The 19936-nt window shown below is 47.4% G+C and overlaps 1 protein-coding gene across 1 annotated transcript in view; it reads right to left on the minus strand.

Annotated features, from left to right (window-relative positions):
- WDR82 (WD repeat domain 82) overlaps positions 1-19936 on the minus strand; it is a 183153-nt gene that overhangs the window by 52904 nt on the left and 110313 nt on the right. The gene's annotated exons all lie outside the window — the stretch shown is intronic.

Consider the following 19936-nt stretch of genomic DNA (forward strand, 5'->3'; position numbering starts at 1 on the left):
TGGGGTTATACTCTGAAACGCACAATTGGTACTTCCCTCATACATATTCCTGGCCAGTTCTTATTGAATGAGTTGGGAAATTTGAAGTTTGTGGGTGGGCAGTAAAGGGGGAGCAGAGGGATATAGGCCAGGATTACAGTAGTCTGTAGAGCAGCATTTTATGGTTACTTACCCCCTCCCATTCTTTTGGGAAGATTACAAAGCACCCTAAAGTCAGGGTAAACAGATTTACACGTTAAGACAGAATTCACACACAAATGCATGTCTAAAAAGTCTCTGCTCTTGATCCAAAACCCTTCCAATAATCTTCACAGAATTAAGAGCCAGATGCCTTACAGTTCCTTTAAGAGGCCTTTTGGCTATTCAACATTTAAAGGTGTATCCCCTTAGGTAACTGGACATGATGGATTGTACAGGCTGCCTATCAAATTGAACCCTTGTGTGTGAAAAACGATGTTCTAGACTTCATTCCTTCAATGTAAACCCTTTGTGCCACATCCACACGGTGTAGAGATCTTTAGGCCTTTGATAAAGGATTAGGCAAGAAAACCAGCAAATAAATGTTTGGACATGTGCTGAACTTTGCAGAACATTTTAAAGCCTGGTTGCTGAGGAAAGACTGTTGGGAAGGCTTCCCTTTGCAACTTTTCTCCACTGACTTAAGTCTCCTAGCAGGTCTGCTTTTGTCTGCATCCTAATTGATTTTTCGGGTGCATAAGTGCCTTCTAGCTCACTGAGTTTGGGGCACACTGGCCGGTCCCCAGGGCTACCAGCACAGCGAGCGAGTCTCCCATTCTGTTTTCACCTTTTTATTACATCGTAGCACGAGCCACATCCATTCAAGTACTACAGGGAAACTGACTATCTTTTCCCGGTCTCAGAGTGACATCCCAGTTATTTTTGTCGTGTGCACTGGACAATCTAGAAGCAAACATTGTTCATTGAGCTCTGACCTAGATTCGAGAAGCAACGGAGCACTTTAGTCGTATACAACAATACATATACATAAAAGTGCTTTTCAAAGGTAATAAAACAGATGTGCCGCAGGGATAAGATAGAGGGGGTACAGCTGTACATGGTGGCAGGGAGGAGAGGGGGCAGACAGCATCTAGCGAGTCAGGTGGCCCGTGGAATAGGGGGTGACATGAATGCCTAGGTGTTGAGGTGAGACTCCTTGAAGAGGTGGGTCAGAAGGTCTTATCTGACCCGCCCCCACAATTCAGAAGACTGGGAAAAGGTTGCACCGTCTTGGGGCATAGGCAGATGGGGCTTGTTTTCTGGCCCCTTCCTTTTTACAGCAGTGGATTTCAAGCAAGTCTGCACATGCCCTGGCTTCTGGTGGTGTCCGGTCCCACGGAGATGTGAAGTTTCTCCTTGAGGTAGCTGGGGACAGCCTTATAGATCCAGCAAGACGAGGTGAGTTGTGCATGAAGATGGAGCCAGTAAAGGTCGATGAAGTCGTATCTGCGTAGACCTTTTGAGGTGTGCGCCACATGTAGGACACTTCCGGGGCACACAGGCGGCCTGGACTAGAAGACGAACTCTTAGATGTACAGAGCTCCAACTCCAAGTTTGGCCTGAACTTCCCAAAAGGTGTGGTAGCTATGGCTGAGCAGCCAGGCTTAGTTGACCAGGAAGAAGGGATGTAGGTAAGTACAAAGACCTCAGGCAGTGCTCCAGATAGGATTTAGGCATGAGTATTTTACACAGTTTAGCATTGGAGAGTAAATCCAATTTCAGGTGAGTAAAAATGAGTTTCTTCTGTCGGAAGAGTAAAAAAGTGTCTTGACAACTATCCAATTTGTGCGTAAAATTAAAACTGTTCGAAAACATTACTGACAGAGAACTTGAAGGTGCGTCCTACCCAGCGTCATCTTCATTATGCCTGCACACCAAAACTCTGTTCAGAACTACTACACAAACCAGCTAGTTCCATCATAAATCAAGTCCCTCACTCTACCAGCATCACTCATCTGCCTCTCGGGCCTACTGTTGCTGCATGGCACAACCTGCTTGACAGCCACTGCATGTTTTTGCTCCATCTCCTTCCTTTTGCTACTCTTTCCCCGGTCTCTCACCTTCTGATGTGCTGCCTCTCACTCAAAGTGTTGCTATGCCACGATTTGAGGTCTGTTGCTCGGTCGCTCTTCCTCTCCCATCTCGCATTCCATTGTTGCAGTTTCCCTCCTATATTGTGCTGTATCGGTTTATTAAAACTCCTCTTCCTCAAGTCATTACTCTGGCTATATCGTTTTTTTCATTTTGTCTGTTGTGGTTGCTACTCCTTTTGATTATCTTTCTTGCACTGCATCTTAGGCTATTGGCCTGCCTTTCTCTAATCTGGATTTTCTATTTCCAGATCTCCCCGCCTGCTGTTGATCTGTGTTTTCTTATTTCTATATGGCTCTTTTGCTCTGCTTCTTCCGTCCCTCACTCCTATTGTATGTGTCCTATAATTGACCTCAGTTTCCCTTCCCACTTTCTTTGTTGCACTCTTATGTAGCTCATTGGTCTCTCTTCCTGTTTTGGATTGTCTAATACGCTTGTTATTCTCGCTGCCTCCCACCCCTCACTTTGTTCTCCTGTACTGCTCAGGTTCAGAGTTGCTCTTTCCCTCTTTTTTTGTCTTTTGACATAGCACTAAAATATTTAAAAAGCTAAAAATGCCTTTTCCATTTACAAATACAGTGCAGCTTTACCATTGGGTGCTCCTTTTTTATATGCATGTAAACCCTCTGGCCATTAGGTTGGGAATTATTGAGTTAGAGGTGAGTCTCACCAGATGCAGTACTTGCTTGAATGCAGATGTTTTACCAGCACTGTATGCCATTATTAGTATAAGAGCCCAGATGAGGAGTGTTCATATAAAAGCCCTCATGGGATATGCTTGTTCCGAGCCATTACAGGTATAGCATCCCGTATTGTGTGTGTGCTCCGAGCTTTTACAAGTTTAGTAGCCCTCATGGGATGTGCTTCTTCTGAGCCATTACAGGTATAGCAGCCCTGATGAGGTGTGTTCGAGCCGGCCTGATGAAAGAGGATGCATGTGATCACTGTGCTGTTTTTACTGCGACCACAGAAAATGCTGATTTTTTTAAAAAAAATTAGCATTTTCACTGCATATATATATGCTGGGGTAATCCCATACACCCCTTGTACCCCATACATTCATTAAATACTGTACCCTTCCCGTCACATATATATGGGGTTGAAATAAATCAACATTTTCAGTGGTCGTAAAAAAAAAAAAAAGGCACAGTAACTGTATGATCCTGATGAAAGGTGCGTATTCTGAATCACTGAACATTTAATATTCCTTTTAAGTCGAAAGCTAAGTCAGCTCTATTACAATTGAATGTTACCTGCATCTTAAACACATACCTCTGACGCAGACGCATTAACTCACCCATCAACAGGATTTGAACCAACAGGTTACACAATTATCTCTGCAGCAGGATTTGTGACCCACTGAGCTACCTTTCCCCAACAGGCCATTGACTTTTTGGTAGTAGGAAACAGTAATGTGACATGGGAGAAGCAGAAGTTTTGAAAAGCGCAAGTCAGTGTAGGAGGGATGAGTTATATGACAGCATTGCCATCTTCTCACACCGTCCACCAATGTGCATGACACCAGCTCAGGAGGTTAGTGGGAAGGATCTACATGACAATACCACTTTTACTGCAAGGTCGAAAATCCCACAAAGCTTTTTCTGTATTTTTAATGCAGGCGAGACCGTTCGCAGCACACACCCTCTTCCACCCTCTTTTATACCCCTACCCATCAATTCTTTGGGGGACATTTTTTGTTTTCCATGTAAGGTTCCTACATCGCAGTAATAGGGTGAGAATTTTGTAGTGAAACCAGTGGGAAGAGCTCATACACTGTTCTTGCTCAGTACTTTAGCTAGCTGCAGAAAACGTCATCACGTGTTCGTGCTTTTGTCATTAGAGCAGCTCTTAAGAAATGCAAGTACTATCCCAAAACATTCCTGCTAAGAAATGTGGGCATGATGCAATCAGCTGACTGAATAATTGGCACTGTGCCATGGCATGCTTATAGCAGCTCTGCTGATAAATTAGGCCATTTTGAATATATAGCAGTCCTGTTCAGAGGTAGAGGTACAATCTGTGCCACTGAAAATATACACAGCACTGCTTATGCCTGCATCCATACCACCTGTGGTCAGAAAGGGAGTTAAAAGGTCAGACTACATGCCCAGCTATTGCCTGCTCTCGAAGACAACACTATGTACATTGCCCGTTAACACAAAAAATAAACCACATCTTCATATAGAAGCCCAAAAGCTTTTCCTTCTCATAAATGCCAAACAACTGCTTGCTGGGAGGCTCTAAAACGTCGAGAGAAATTGAAATGTGCTTCGGTGATTAAGAAAACAAAGTATGAAACGCCCATTATGCTGCAACTCTGCTGCCTCTATTAAAGCGGATTGAAACAGGAAAATTAAGCAGAAATGCAGCGCTAGTTTAAGACAATTTTCGTTTTACACAATACTACATGTGTCCTAAAGCATTGTGAAAAGCATGATCATGATTCACAATGTTTCAATATCACTAACCTACAAAAGTGTAAAAAAAAAAAATAAATAAAAAGTAGACCAGGATCATCCCAGTTGCTTCTTTCAAGGAACTGTGGATTACTACAGTAAAGAGTGGGGTTGCAAGCTGCTGCTGGCCAGCTGGTCACCACTGACCTCCAAGAGTTATGGGGGTGCTGCTATAAATTCCCTGTTTACGCTGTACACAAGCAAGAATTGAAAAGGGCTGTATTGACAAGAATCCTGTGCGTAAAAAGGCCCATTACGCACATCATCTGGAGGGCTGACCTCAGGGAACACCTAGTCAAGAATGCACTTACATAAGTGTTTTCTAAACATATCGTTATTATAAATACTAAGGCAGCTAATACAATACTAGGATCACGGGCAAGTTAACACAGTGTAAGACATTTAAGCATAACTCATTCAATAGTAGACGTTCGGCAAGTAATCAGAGTAGCAAATCAATTCTTCAAACAACATTCAATGCACTGCAACAAGGGATATATTGGTAAGTAACTTTTAGGCAGCCTATATTTAATAGTCCAACTCTATCTGGGGATGACAGTCTCAGTCAGATGGATTACTGGGCGACCAGGGTCAGTGGGCAGCAGAACAAAAAACATGCCGTCAAATTAGCATGAATCTTCAACGTTGCAAGTAAGTAAAAGGTTTAGTTAAAAGGCGATTCAGGGAGGTCAGACCCACCACCCAATGTTTGAATGCGGCATGACTGCTGATTGGCTGAGTTTCTCCATTAAGGCGCGTGCCCTGGAGAAGAACGAGCGTCGGCTCGAATCCCATGGAATAACAAAGTTACTCACCGTAGTGACTATCTTACTCCTAGTCTCCTAGTGCATAGTCCTTTCCTCCATACTTTTGGGACATTACGTCCAGTGGGACGGGACCGGAGCACTTTTGTAAGAAAAAAGCATCAAATTGAAAACTGTCCTCATCTTTTAATGTGGGGTACCGCATGCGGCTGTAAACCCGCCCTCCTTAAACTCCACCCTGCGCACACCCCTTCAGTTCTTTTCTAATCGCCAGTTCTGAGACCTTTAAGCAATAACAAAGGTTACTGGGAACGGCGGGCGACCGTATGAGGAATGGGGACTATGGACTAGGAGTAAGATAGTCACTACAATAACTTATTCCTACGTCCTGTCCCCTTTCTTCCATACTTTTGGGAGATTACCAAGCACTCCTCACAAGAAATGCAGGTGAATGGAACCTCTTTACTGAAAAGAACAGCCTGGCCGAATTGAGCATCGGCTCTGGAGCCCAGGTGTAAGCAATAATGCTTACCAAAAGCTGGTGGGAAAGCCCGCATAGCTGGTTTGGCAACAGTTCGATGTGCTTACAGAGCAACCAATTGATAGGAGGCAATGAGGGGAATGCATAAGCTTTCATGTTGACCCACAAGCTGCAAGGATGACCACCTCTGGCGTGCCCCATTGCTGGAAAAAGTTGAAGATATTGCTGTTCATCTAACACGGGTAACCGATGCCGACTGGCGCCTAAATTAAACTGCTGTCACATTGAGGTGACCCGGGATGTGTGGAGTTTGGAGCCAAACAATATAGTGGATGGCACAGCCCAAATTTGTATGAAAAGATCCACGAGGAGAGTGTGTCGCCCTGCTTGTTGATGTAAAAACGTTACTTTAAGGGAGGTATTCAAAATGTCTGCCGTGGCCCGCAGAGGATGGGCCGCCATTATCACACACCTGGGGCGAACTGCGTCACGGAAGCAAGTGAAGCAATAGTCTCCCTAGGGGAGTCCAGGGCCTTGCGTGACATCCTAGCCTTGAAACATGGTGCCTCACCAGAGCCGATACTGGCAGACCTAGGGTGTTTACTGGACAAGTCCGGAGGATTGCCCTGAATAAGCCTCTACTGGAGGATCCTCGGCAAAACACGCGGAAAGGCTTAGGGATATACCTTACAGCCAGGACCTTCGATAAGAATTCTGTTGGTGACAATTTAGCCACAAGCAGGGGAACCTCAGGTTTAACCCTGGCCTTATAGCCACCTCGAGAGGGGCCTCGAGCCAAGTCTTGGTAGTGTTAGCTCCAGAAGGAGAAGCCTCAGGGCGAACCCTGGTATCCAAAGCCACAGCAAAACTGGGGTCAGCCTTAGCCCCAAATGGGGAACCTTGGAAGAAGATCCGGCATTGGGAGACCGCTGCAGGGCCCCTCAGTTTCTGGTGCGTCTCGCTGAGCCGAGAACAAAACGAGTACCCGAATCAGAAGTTTTCTGCTCCCACAGAGAACCGCAGATATTTCATATGCGGGCTCCAAGTCAGAATGTGCATTTATGCATCCTGGAAGACCACACTGAGTGAATCGCCCTTCCGAAGAGAGGACTTTATTTGGCAGGGCGCGATCTACTTGAATTTCTCAGAAAGAAAGATTGAAGATAGTGTGCAGGCCAGCCTGGTTGAGCACTGCGAAAGGACAGCAGTACTAACCCCTCCAGGTGAGACGAGATGTGTCCTCCCACCGAAGTGTAGTGTGACAGACAAAATATCATTTGATTTGTCATCCGGGAGATTACCCCGTCCCTATAGAGGAGGCTGATGGCAGAGAGAAAGACCAACCACCTTGCCGCTGCAGGCGGGGCCACCAACAAGAGTTTCAGATCCGCGCGGACGGTGACCCTGAAACCCCCCTGATCCCAGAGAAGGACCGAGTTTGGGACTCTAACCTCCGTGTACACAGGGCCTTTGCTGAAGCTGTCGCCAGGACCAACAAACGGGCCCTTGTTGTCCACATAGCATTGAAGAAAAAATATATATATATTAATTTAAAAAAACTGCTCAGCCCCCAAAGGAGCGCTCCCAGCACCAGACGACATGAAAGTTGGTGTAAAGGAGGTATCCAAAATGGGTTTCATAGAAGAAAATGAGGCAACTGTCCCCTCAGGGAGAGTCAGGGGGCTTAAACACTTAGCCTTGAAACAAGGATCCTTGGCCGAGCCGGTGCTGGAAGAATGAGGAGGTTTAGTGGACATCCTAGGAACTGACCCAGATTTAGCCCCCAATGGAGGAACCTTGGCAGAGCCGGTTATGGAAGGCCTGTTTGCCCCCTCACAGTTTCGGTACCACCACAACCCAAAGCGTGGGACGGTTGAGGAATGGAACCTACCGACAGCACCCTTAGAGGATCCCTTGACTGTCGGTAAACCTTGGGTTTTAACCCGGGACATATAGATCTCTCAAGAGGGGCTTCGAGCCGTGGCTCGGTGTGACAAGCACCAGAGACAAGAGACCTCAGGGTGAACAACGGTATCCAGAGCCAAAGACGAACTGAGCTGAACCTTAGCACCCAAATGGTGAACCTTGGAGGAACCATGTTCGGTTTTGGCAGGTCCTCTGAGGGACCCTCAGAACACTGGTGCGCCTATTAGGTCCTTGAGGCACCTCAGGGGAATCCCTGGTAACAGAGCTACACAAGCCCCTCCCGGTCATGGAATGCTCTCACTGAGCGGAACCGCTCATCGCCATACTCATCTGCATAAGGCTCATCCAACGAGGCGGGAACTGAAGACCGGTCCTCCACACCTACCACCTCAGGTTTCAAAAGAAAAAAACAATCTGTGGCAGCCAGGGCCGGGGTGGAATGGGAGTGAAAAGACACTTAATACATCCTCATAGGGTCAGAGTGCACAAGCATCTGAACTTCCCCAAAAACTCATCCACAGCCAAGGGCTTAGGTGTCGAAGAGGAAGAAACCGCTCGTAAGGGACCCATCCCCCCCCGAACACAAGGAGGATTGTTGCCAGGAGGGTCCACCACCGGCCGGGTCCACATAGATCAGTGGAGCAAAAGCAGGAGAGAGCGAGACAGTATGAGGCCGCAAAGCCCCAGTATGCCGGTCAAAGGGCGGAACGGGTTACTATTGCCAAAAGGAATGCTCCCAGCACCAGACGGTGCAAATGTAGGTGTAAGGGAGGTACCCGAAATGGCCACTGTAGGCCACGCAGGCTGGGCTGCCATTTTGTCGCCACCTGAAGAGAACTGCATCACATGCGCAGCTGAGGCAATTGCCTCCTCAGGAGAGTCAGGGTACTTAAGTAACACTTTAGCCATACAAGGATCCTCGCCAGAGCCGGTACTGGGTGGCCTCAGATGTTTACTCGACATTGTCGAGCCAGTCTCAAAATTAGCCTCCTGGTACCAGAGGGAATGCGGTCCGTGAACCCCCTCTTTGCCCCCGACAGAATTGGTACCACCACGACCGAGCGTGGGACGGTTGAGGACAATACCTCACCGACAAGACCCTCAGAAGACTTCTCAGATATGTCGATATAGACTTTAGCCTCCACAAGAGGAACCTCAGGTTTCAACCTGGTTACAGCGGGGAAAGCTCCTGAAACTGAGACCTCAGGGTGAACCCAACTGGGCTTAACTTCAGCACCGTGATGGTGAACCTCGGAACAATGTCTGGTACTGGCAGGTCCATCAGAACACTCAGGAATCTCTGGTACGCCCGTTAGGCCCTCGGGGCACCTCAGGGGAAACACTGGTGACAGAGCTACAAGAAAGGCCCTTTAAGTACTCCCTCATGGGGTCAGAGTGCATAACTCTCTGAAACATCCAGAAAAATGCATCCTCTGACCAAGAGGATGCCAGGAAGCGAGACCAGATGCGGTAGTGGCATCCGAGCGCGCCAGTGGAACGGGTTCGCACTCGGTTGTTTCCTAGGAAGGTTCCTAGCACCCGCCATCGACAGCGTGGGTGTAAGGGAAGAATCCAAAATGGCAGCCGTAGACCATGCCGGAAGGTCCACCATTTTAACATCTGAGGAGAACTGCGCCACATGTGTGGATGAGGCAGGCATCTCCACAGACTGGTCAGGGGACTTGATCCAAACTTTAGCCTTGACACAAGGATCCTCGGCAGAGCCAGTACTATGGGGCCTTGGATGTTTACTGGACATCCTGTCCCTTGAATTAACCTTGGCGTAGCCGGTAACAGGAGTTATGGTCAGCAAACTCTCCCTGTGCCCCCTCAACAGAAACGGTAACAGCACGAGCACGGGAAAGTTGAGGAATCCACCTCTCAGTTCTGTTGGTACACACCTTTGCCTCGTTCAGAGGAACCTCGGAACAGAGTCCAGTCTTTATCACTCACCCGAGAGGGGCCTCGAACCATGGTTGGTACAGAAAGCCTCAGGGTGCAACCCAGTGTGTGTGGGAAGCTCCAGACAAGGAGACCTCGGAGTGAACTCGGTACCCAACGCCTGAGCACAACTAGGCTGGCTATTAGCACCCGATTGGTGAACCTTGGATCGTGATCCGGACTAGGCAGGCCGCTCGAGAAAACCCTGGTACGCCCATTAGGCCTGCGAGGCACCTCAGGAGAAACCCTGGTAGCAGAGCTTTTGAAGCCCCTCCCGGACCTGGAGGACCCCGGAAGGAGTCCCCCGGCCGGGGGCCCTGAAAAGTAAGGAACTTACCGGGCGTCTCTTCCGATGAAGTTGGAAATGCGATAGAGGAACCTTCTGGAAGAGCTCCTCCCACCGACGAAAACGACGTTGAAGTGCCCAGACCAAAAGGGAGTCATAGAAAAAACACAAGTCCCAAGGGTGACCCGGTCCTAGAAACTCCAGAGAGAATGGGGATCCGCCCTGGCGAAGCGTTGTTCGCAAGAGATAAAAGCGACAAATCCCAAGCAATCCGGCATAGACAGATGACTACACGACCACAGAACCGAAGCAGGAGAGGGACAACAGGAAAAGAAAAAAGGTTTTCCCGGTGATGCAAGTGCTTCCAACCCAGACTACACGGAGAAAAGGACTGAAGGGCAATGCGGGGGGTGGAGCTAAGGAGGGCAGAGTTATGGCCAGTGCAGTGCCCCGCTTTAAAAGAGATGAACACATTTTTCAATTTGATGCTTTTTTTTTACAAAAGTGCTCCGGTCCCATCCCACTGGACGGAACGTCCCAAAAGTATGGAGGAAAGGGGATAGAATTTAGGAGTATGAAGAATCCGAGGAGTGACTGCTGCGTAACCGCTGCTGCTCCAACCTCTTCTGCTCGACAGGCAAGCTCCTCCCTTCTACAGGTGGGCCTAACCAGTCTCGAGAAAGTGCATTGCCATCCCTCGAAGAATTGCGACCATCCTCTGCTGTAACTGGCCAAATACCCTGGGACCCACACCATTTTGATGTGCATTTTATGAAGTGCTGTTTAGGCTGGAACCTTGTGGGCATCCTTCTGGACCTACAGTGACTTCCTTGCACCTGGAAGCCTTCACAACTGACTCGGAGAGCGAGAAACAGAAGTCTGCCGTGTGACAAACGTCACTGAACCCGAGCATGTGTTTAGTCCCAACATGCAAGTATTGTGAAGATAATCTGCTTGGTATCCCATCACAAGCAGCTCACAGTCGGCTCCCGCCAAAAGTTCCTTCTTCAGCCTGTAGGCCAAGAATCCAAACGGGAGCTGCTGTCGGCTCACCTTGGGGACCTTCCAGTTACAGTCTGTCTTGAGAAAAGGTACTCTCCTGCATCTAGGTGCTTAACTGGGTGTTTGCAGTGTTGAAGCAATTTCTAAGCATCATGAGACACATTGAGGTGAACAAACTAACTGTTCTCCCAAGCTAAAGGACACTAGTCCTTGGGGGTTACAATGCTTCAGGGCAATCATGCCGCATTCAAATTAAGGATGGTGGCCTGTCACAAGGGGACAGCCAGGCACCAAGTTAGAACTGGATCCAAGCAGACACACTGGAGGACAAAGACCTGCAGAGTTCTGGTGTCCTCCCAGACATGCTGGAGACGTCCAGCGGGCTTCCCAAAGACAGACACAAACAAGAGACTTCAAATAAAAAATATTAACTTAAATGTCAGGATGGTTGAAGGTCTTACTTGCCTGTTAGGCAAGATTGCATGTAGTAACCCTGTTGGCAATAGTTAACCCAACCTTTGGTATAATCATGTAGTACACCAGTTGGTAGGGTGACTTAGCAGCCAGGCTTATCTCAAGAGGGATCAATGTGAGCTGTGGGGCTACAACAGAGTTTTACAGAGACAAGTATCCAAATAAGAGACTCAAGGTTTGATTAAATAATTATGTATTTCATTTGTTACACGCCCAGACCCTTGGGTATCACGGCAAGGTTACAGACAGCTTATAAATTGTTTAAGCATTGTTACAATGATACAGATAGAAACATTTGGCCAAATGGCTCAACAAACAGAACAGAGACATTAATTCTAAGGAAAACCTGCATGGTTCGTAAATATGGTGCGAGTCTGAATTGGTTGGTTGCAGGTGGGATGTTTTAATTTAACAGTCAGTTCCTTTTGGGATGGCACAGATTTTCCTACACCCTGAATTGACTTCAATAATAAGGACACTGGACAATCATATACCACTTTTTACACTGAATTGTTAATACTGAATTTGTGGCAAAAAGGAAAAAGGTTGGGGAAGGAAACCATGGTTAACAAGTTTCCCAAATAGGTAAGCACTTTTGAACCCCCCCAATGCAATGTAGATTATAACCTTTTTCCAGCTATACAAGTAAAGAATGTATGACTTTTTGGAGCAATAATTAAAACACGAAGTCGGAGATTAGATTAGTATTTCAGCGAGCAAGGACAGCCAATGTCACTTGAGCAAAGTCTAGGGGAGCTGAAGCCCTTCTTGAGGCCAAGTAAAAAGTTTTGCACAATGTTAAGAGTTTTGTTGAAAATGAAATAAAGGTTGGGCCACAAGCTGGGAGGCTTGTGATGGTCAAAGCTGCAAGCAACTCTGCAAAGGGCAGCCAATGCAAGTCTCAACTGAGAGCAAGCAAGCTACACAAGAGGTAAGTACCCCTTAGTTTACAGTACCTTAGGTATGAAGAAACTGTTTCCAGCTGGCTCCTGTTGTAGTATGGCAGATCCTGTTGTTCCTGGGCCTCAGTCATGGGGACAATAGGGAGGACATCTGGGGACTCCTGCACTATGATTCAAAGGTCGGCGGCAGCAATGGGCAAAGTTGAGATCAGCAGCACTTCGTGGTTTAAACTTCTCACGAATAGCACCACCATGGTTCTTGAGGTGTTGAGGTGGTTCAGGCTTGGTCAGCCCTGCTTCAAGGGAGTCCGTAGGATCTTCCCGAGCTCGGGTCCGGCTTAAAAATTATGAACTTAATTCTGGTGTCCTGTCCCTAGCACTCTGTTCCTGAAGCAGCAACGGAAGTACAGCCAGCAGAGGATTTCCAGTCAAGTTCATCTTGGGTTAGATTGGTCCCACCAATCCAAGGGGAGGAGAAGTCCTTTGCTGGGCTTCTCGAGTCGAGGCGAATTCGGAGCTTCAGCACTGCAGCAGACCTTTACCGGGCAAAAAATGGTCCAGGAGTTGCAGCAAGCATCTCTTCCAAGTTCTTCTTCAGATTCCTTCATCCAGTTGTCAACTCTGCCTTCATTGCAGAAGACCTTGCCTTTTATGCAAGTCTCCCAATCATTCTTGCAGCCTAGCCGTCACTCACAGCAGTGGCTGTCCTCTTCATTTTTTTAGACGATGACGAAGAGTGTCTCGATCCACTCCTAGATCGAGATCTCTTGGAGTGCCTATTGCGATCCAATTCCTTTGAATCAGTCGCTTCCTTATGTTTTTTTAGACGTAGCCTTCTTAGAGGCTTCCCTCCCCAACAACAGTTTACCCCTCCTCTCACGAAGAGCTTTGTCGGTCATGGATTGGCAGGAACCGCAGTCGCCGGTTCGGTGACTGGAACCGAGACACCAGAGACAAACCCGGTGGGGATCCGTGATCGACATTTTTGATCCACAATCTACACACTTCTTGAACCCAGTCTTGGGTGTGGAAGGAGTCAAAGATGACATTTTCCTTCACAGAAAATCTGAAGCGTGCCGTTCGATAGCGAAGCGATCGGAAAAGCGGAACTGAAGCAACGGGCGCAGCTCGAGCTATTTATACCATCGGTGACATCGACAGATTACGGAGTCCGTCGAGGGACAATCGACGCCACGACCTCGAGCACAGCGCCCTCTGCCGAGAGAAATTTTTTGCCGAAGCAGCGAAGCTGGAGACAACGAGTTATCATAAGATGAGGAATACGTGGGAGGACACAAACCATTGGAACCAAAATTTCAACTTCTGCTTGTAGCTAACATCCACAGCTTTAAAATTGCATCTAAAGCCGCATCCCAAATCCTAACAGTTATCCCATTACCGCGATTATCGTGCAGTGAAACATTTGCCGCAAATTTCGTTTTAGGGAAATTCTTACACGTGTAAAACAGCTTATGATTGCTCCCAACCTTAATTTTAAGATTTCCAATTGTTTCTTGGTATTAAATCATTGCTAGTGTAAGCAGCTCCCATAAGAATTATAACAATTTCAGCAATTTTAAACCATAGTGTTTTTGCCCAATCCATACTCAAGATAACATTAAAAGCCATTCAGACAGCTTGACAGTCAATTCTGTTTTCTCTTGTGTTTGCTGGGGAAAAGTGTGATTGTTATTTTGTTTGAATTCTGCCATTCCTGAATACCTGCTCTCTCCTCCTATCTATTTGCATTGCCTATTGGGGGGTTGAGGGTGTGCAGGGGGAACCTTTAACCACAGTGCAATCTGATCTGAACACACACAAAAGTATTATTTCTGTGCTGAATTGTTTTGCTCACTGTTACTCCTTGTGTATAAAAGATTATTCAGTGTTACATCACCCCATTGGTGATTATTGTATACTCATTAAAACAGTGTGATTAAATAGTAAATACATAAATAAATATTTTAACTTTGCAAACAGCTGGTTCAGTGTTACCTGGGGATAGGGCCCGGGGGCGGCTCCAGGAGAGGGGCGTGATATGAGTGGTACATCGTTCAGAATAAAAAAACGTTTAAATAAGGATTTCAGTTGTGCATTACACGCTAGGCGTTGACTTGGATGTGTGCCAGATTGAAATCACTTATAGAACACTATTCACTCGCAGTCTTTCAGGAGTGCCCCGGTGCTTAAATGCCCTCTTAACACTCACCGGCTTCTCAGACCTGGGGGAAACGTATGGTCCCACAAGTCCTTCAGAATGATTGCCGGCATCCCGGCTCTGTCTCGGGTCCCACCATGGCTGCCTCCTCATAAGGGTCAATTGCTGCTTCCGCTCGCTCTGTGCCACCTAGCGATTTGCTTTTGTAAACCCGCAGCCCCCTTGCCAGGCTGCAGGTGCGATTGTCCACTTATCACTGCCTGACCCTCAATTCCTGGCAGGAGTCTTTGTTCCTGTACTAAAGTAGTCAAGAAGTTTAACAGAAGGTTGAGAACTGGCTTATAATAGCCCATAAAGGGTGGGGGAGGGTTAGATGGGTCAACAGGAAAACGGGGATATCATGTCTCGCCCAAGAGTACACCACTCCCAGTCCTCAAAGACAATCCACCCAGGTGATCCTCTCACTTCTCCACCCCCAAGGTCAGGATCCAAGAACGATGGCCTTTCCTTGGCCACCTGTGCAGAGGATCCAAGAACGATGGCCTTTCCTTGGCCACCTGTGCAGAGGATCCAAGGAGGCTAGGGGTGAGCACCCTCTGGTTTCTCACAAAACCGGCAAAGACAAAAGAGTTAGGAGAACCTCCCCCACCCAGGTCGGCAGAAGGCGGCTCGAGAAAGGACAAGTCATCAAGAGTTGGCAATAACAGAAGAGGTGCACCATTTTAGATCAATGGGGACACATGTGTCCCTTGCAAATGCAGCCTTCGATGTAAGTTTCACTATAATCAGTAGAAATCCAGCCACTTTGATAACGTGTCACCAACTCGAAAGTTACAGGAGAATAGGGAAAAGGGATACATTTCCACCAGCAGTCCACATAAGGTGGGGTGCGCCGATTCCACAAAAAGTCAGGTAGGATATAAAGTATCCCCGTGCCACAATGACAGTTAACAGAAAAAAAAAAAAAGAAAAAAGCGCATTTCAAAGAGCTCCCAGTAACCTGCGCACAAAGCACTGTGTGCTGCAATAATAATTGCAGATGGCACAAGTTTAAGGCAAGCATGACTCGAAATAGATCCAACCAAAAGGGCTAAAAAAGGTTTCCAAAGTTAGAGTAAAAGCCGGCGTGAGTGTGGGGAAGGAGAAGTGATCAAAAATCTAAAAAGCACCGGGGGACACAAGTGGGGAGAAATATGCACAAAGGCAAAATCCTACCTAACAAGGACGGAGGGAGCCCTTTGAAGAGGGTATTGCCCTAATCCAGGTGGGATACAACCAGTGCTTGAACGGCGGATCTAAAGCAGTCCAGAAAGGGGTGGCGGGGGGGTGGCTTGACCTTTAGGAGGGAGAGCAGATATCAAGCTGTTCTCTTAGCTATGCGTGTCTTGAAGGAGAGGTGTCAGTGGATGCAGAACCCAAGGGACTTGGCACAAGAGGGGAGCTCTGGTGTTAAGCCCTCAGGGGTCATGGTTTATAACCAGGTCTGTTTGGGAGTAGGAATTCGGTCTTGGAGGGGTTGGGCTTCAAGTATGCACTGGACATCCAAGACTTGATCAGCGGGAGGCAGGTTTTGAGCATGTGGATGTCCTTGGAGTTCATTGAGAGGTGTGACGGAGGTAAGAATTGGTGCAATCACAATGTGCGAGACAACACTTATCTGCTTGGTATTAGGTAACCCACCTTTTGGTACAGGTCTGTACTGCACAAGTTGTTAGTGTGACTGAGCAGCCAGGCCCCTCAAGAAATGTGAGCTGTAGAGCTATACAATTGGAATTTGTAAATACAAGTAGCCAAGTAACACACTCAAGGTTTCAGTTATAGTTGATTAACGTCAGTTTAAATAAGCATTCCTCTAAAAAAAGGCAGTTCGCTTTAACAATTCAAATACACTTTAACATTACTTTTCAGAGTCAAATAAAGCCAGTGGATAATCTTTGGATATGCTTCATACACTACTCCTACACCCCGAGGTGACTTCAATAACAAGAATAGTATTTGTATTTATACATCTAATATACTTTTGTAGACTCAGTTGCGGAAAGGGTTAGGGAAGTAAAAAGGTTAGAAAAATTTCTCAGCAATTGCGAGTACAGCTGAATCCTCCAATGAAGTCTAGCCAAGCCTTTCCCAGCAGTACCAGTATTCAACAAGCTACCATCTATGAGTGACAAACCCCATCAAAGTCAATGGATTTAGAAGAGTGTCTTTAGGGATCCAGGACAGCCAAAGTCATGTGGACACAGTCTATGGACCAGATTCACTTTTGCACAAAAAAAGTCAATCACTTGTAGGGTCACAAGCTATGAGAAGGGAGTGGACATCAACTCGAAAAAAAGTAAGCCAATGCCATTCCCCAGTGAGAAAAGCATGGCTAAAGGCAATAAGGTAAGTAACTCAAGCCTAAACAGTACTTCTAGTGAGAAGGGTGGTCCAGCTGGATTCTGTCTTGCTACAGTGGTGCAGACCGTGGTTCCTGAGCCTCAGTCGTGGGGACAAGAGGGAAGACCTCTGGAGGGCTCCTGCGGCAATACTCGGGAGGCTGTCGGCAGCTCAGGCTCTTTTCGGTTCCGCGCTTAGCAAACAGTACTGATGCGGATCTCGGACACTGGTTGGACTTCCTTCACTCTCTCGGTCCTGCACTCTGGTGAGGGGACTCTGGAGGTCCTGCTTCTGGAGGGTCCTGGAGCTTCAAGCCGATTAGTTCAGCGACAGACATTGCACTCTACTACACTCAGCATTGGATTCTCGCAGCAATGGAGAAGCACAGCAAGTCGGGATGGTGGTCCAGTGGAGTTAATCTCTGGGTTAATTGGTCCCACTAACCCAAGGAGAGAAGTTGTTCCATCCAGAACTTATCTGGCGAGGTGAAACAGGTCAGCACAACAGCAGGGCTTCACCAGGCAATTCAAAGGTCCAGGAGGTTGCAGCAAGCTTCGTACAGTTTCCGCCTGGTGTTTCTACTAGTGGTCAACTCTGCCTGTAGTCCCAAAACTCTTGCCTTTTAAGCATATTTCTCCCATTCATGCACACCCCAGGCTGTCCTTCACACAGCAGGGTGGGGTGGCTGTCCTCAAAGGACAGCTAGCCAATCAGGACTAGTAACATTCAAGCATTCCTAGAGTCAAAGGACAAGGGCGAGGGCTGGGGGCATTTGGGTGGGTGGGGGGGTGAGCCTGGGGGGGAAGATTTCGGGACCCTGCCTACCTCCCTCATCCTGTCCTTCCAGACACACTGGAGCCAGGGGCGGGCTTCAGGGGTGAAGCCCGCTAAAGCAAAACAAAAAGGGCTCAAACATGTCAACGCACAGAGTAAAACCCAAGAAAGACCTTGCAAACAGAAAATGGTGAAAAAAGAAGGGCCATTTTGACAAAATGGTCACCCCCATGGGTACTGTACTGCAGCTTAGGGTTCAGCCTGCAGTAGACCAGCACAATGGTAGGAAAAAGTATACCACTGCCACCAGCCACTTAAAGTAGTGAGGGTAACAAGAAATGTTACATGATAATGTAGGATAAGAGGCTACTAAGTAACCCCCTCAGCATTCCACGTAACATTGTGTGCGCGCTGGACCTACAAAGAAAAAGTAAAGTCAATTTCACTTTACTATTCTTGGGAACTCTAGTTCACCCAAGAAAAGGTATTCAAACCTCAAGAGAAATCTAAAGGATTTCGCATTGACACTGCACTGAAGGTGCAGTGTCACCATACAAAAAGCAGATGCCTCTGGAGTTTGTCAGACTCCAAAAACAGTGAAACAAAATCCAAATCAGGTAAAAACATGGAGTGAGAAAAAGTGCTTACACTCAAGGGTTAAAATTAAAAAACTCCTACGTCCAGGAAAAGAGCTGGGGGTCTCCAAGGTTGAAGGGAATAAGCACAGAAAATAACATTCTCCCCAACAGTGTCATCAGCGTATTGGTGGATGTGGATGCTGTGTGGGGCTAGGAGGGCTAAGAGTAACTCTTATTTATGATGGAAGTGCATTTTTGAGTACCATATACTCGACAGCTGCTTGTGGTACAAACCATGTTCTTTGGCCCATCTCCTTTTCAATTATCCTTCCAGTCAGGTCAGAATGTGGCATGCACTTCCACAATAGCCTGACCAAGGACGTATTGTATTAGTCATTCATATAGCACCCTTTACCCATTTGTATGGCCTCAACGCGCTGTGTGTTTAGAACACCCTTAGTGACCACAGTCCATGTGTAGGAGGTTCTAACATTTTAAATTAAAAGATGCATGTGTGCTTTTTTGGGTTAGGACTTAGGTGGGCTGGCTAGGCTCCAGTAAGCAGCCCCGAGGTCAGGAATGAGTGGGTGCTGTTGGTGGTTTAGGATGCTAGTACTGAAGATAAGATGTGAGCCCAGCTAGACCGATTGTTTTTCGTTGGTTGTTGCTGTACTGAATGGCAGAGGAGTTGAGGTATGTCAGATGATTCAGTGTTAACAGCTATGTGTGCTGCTAGACCGGAATAGCCATAGCTGCATTCTAGGGTGCATGGATGGGTGGCCGTGCATGTGGCTACAGACGTGGTGTAAGGTATACATGGTCCAATGCAATTGGCTGGTCTCGCTATTTGTGGTCTCCCCGAGATGAAGTCTGGCCAGTGGGAGAGGGGGGGCAGGTGGAGGACAAATACATATTTAACGGAATGCCGCTATGAATGCTGCCATTAGTGGATGAAGTGTTGCGTTTGGGTCAGTGTTTGTGCGCCTAGCGAGTGTAGGGAGCAAGATGGTTTCAAAAGAAGGGAGGGGAAAGCAAGGTTTTGAGGGCCTTTCTGAATGCCAGGTGAGTATCAATGCGGATGTGCAGGGGAAGGGAGTTCTATATCGGCGCTTAGATGGATGAAGAGGATCCACCTAGTCAGGAGGAATTGTAATGTGAGAGAACTGGGGGAGTTGCTGTGTCAGAGCAGAGTGTTCTTGAGGGGTGGTAGCGAGTGACTGAGTAATTCCAGGCCAGTTTTGTGGATGGCATGGCGAGTGATGCACATGGCTTTGCAGGTAGTGGGACCAATAGGGAGCCAATGGAGGACTTCCTTTAAGTCTGATGTGTTCTCTGGGAGGGAGGCCAATGAGCAGGCGGAATGGGGCATATTGTATTCTTTGCAGTTTCCTTAGCTGAAACACCAGTGTGACTAGGTAAAGGCAGTTTGAATAGGATGATATGCAAGGGAAGATACGCCCAAGGACGCGTGAAGAAACCGGTTCTGGATACAGATTTGGTGTTGGGAGAAGGATAAATCGTGTCCAGTGCGCATCCCAGCCTTTTCACTGGAGTGGAGGTTGCCGGTGGGGGGGGCCTAGGGATTGCGGCCAGGCTATAGGTTTGGGAATAGCACTGTTTTCCCACAGACTAGGATTTCAGTTTTCCCAGGATTGAGGTGGTTCATCTGGATGGTTGGAGCCTGGCGATTGAGTTTTTAAGGATGA

This window comes from Ambystoma mexicanum, chromosome 2p (assembly GCF_040938575.1).
Source record: "Ambystoma mexicanum isolate Mex_15411 chromosome 2p, UKY_AmexF1_1, whole genome shotgun sequence".
Classification (NCBI taxonomy): Eukaryota; Metazoa; Chordata; class Amphibia; order Caudata; family Ambystomatidae; genus Ambystoma; species Ambystoma mexicanum.